The sequence below is a fragment of the Dipodomys merriami genome, unplaced genomic scaffold (assembly GCF_024711535.1).
Source record: "Dipodomys merriami isolate MVZ:Mamm:240054 unplaced genomic scaffold, mDipMer1.0.p SCAF_350, whole genome shotgun sequence".
In the NCBI taxonomy this organism is placed as follows: domain Eukaryota; kingdom Metazoa; phylum Chordata; class Mammalia; order Rodentia; family Heteromyidae; genus Dipodomys; species Dipodomys merriami.
In genome coordinates this window covers 779,441-780,868 of record NW_027205049.1, presented here as the reverse complement: position 1 = coordinate 780,868, position 1,428 = coordinate 779,441, and positions in this window count along the sequence as shown.

The window sequence follows — 1,428 nt, the reverse complement described above, 5'->3', positions numbered from 1 at the left end:
AAGGTCAAAGAGAATTTATAGGATATAATTATTACACTTTTATGTATATATTAAAGAGAAGAAAAAAACTTGTTTGGACAGGGAATGTAGCTCATTGACAGTACACTTGAATAATATGTGATAGAACATGGAAATAATCCCCAAAAACAAATTTGAAAAGATACACTATAGAGGATGTATGCTGGACAAATTCCTGTAAGTGAATTTTATATCTATTTTAATGTCTGTTCTAAAATTTACGGCAATTCTATTTGAAGAAATGCAAGTTTGTAAAAATTAAGCTTGGAAAACCTATTATTATTTTTTTTGAAGTTTGACTTTTCTTTTTTAATTTAATTTAATTTTATTTGTGAACATACTGTACAGAGGGGTTACAATTTCATGGGCAGTATAATGCGTACATTTCTTACCAAGCATTGCACCCTCCTCCTTTGGTTTACCCTTCACATCCCTTCCTAGCCTCCCTCCTCCCCCCCAATCCCAATCCTTCTCCTTCCCCCCACCCCACCCGCACCGACGTTGTAACGCTCTGGAAAACCTATTATTGTACAATTTACTTCCAAAGCACTAAAATGTATACAATAAAAGGAGATTATATATTGCATGTGAACTTCATGTCAGCAAAAAGGAAAACTATTGTTAAAAATACTTCACACAAATTGCAGAATACCTAAAAAGATGTTTTCATTGTTGGCTAAAAATTCTTTGTAAACTACAGCGTTTAAAACAAAGATGTGATTTCTGCGTTTTTTGAGTTTTTTGGTCGTTTTTTTTGAGTTTATACAGAGATAACTCAATCAAAAATTGTATGTGATAACTGTAATATCTAGGAATTATGCATCACTTATAAGTAATTGATAACCTTTTCTGGAAGAAACTTTTAGCAAATGACAGATGACCCAAATCTATGCATCTGCATTCTAAGAAAGTCATATGTTACTTCTTCAATCCAATTGTATTCTCTACTTTTCTAGGAAAAAAATTATTATCAAGGTAAGAACCAGTAGCAATGAAAAGAATCAAAATACATAATCATCTTGACTTATTTGTGAAAATAACACATGAAATAACACAATTCCACTTAAACAACTCCAATATTAGTACCTATAAAGATGTTCCTGAATACCAATATCCATTGAATTTTTGGAATTTTAATTTCTACAAACATATAAAAACTAGAACAAGAAAACAAATATAGTCTTAGAGAAAACCAGCCTTCGAGTAATTTTTTTAATTGTTTTGAAATTACAAAAGGATTGATACCCTGGGAAGGGATGTGAAGGGTAAACAAAGGAGGAGGCTGCAGTGCTTGATAAGAAATGTACTTATCTTGCCCATGTAATTGTAACCTCTCTGTACAGTATGTTCACAATAAAAACTAAAATTAAAAAAAGTGATGAAAAGGAAAAAAAAGGAAAAAAATAAAAA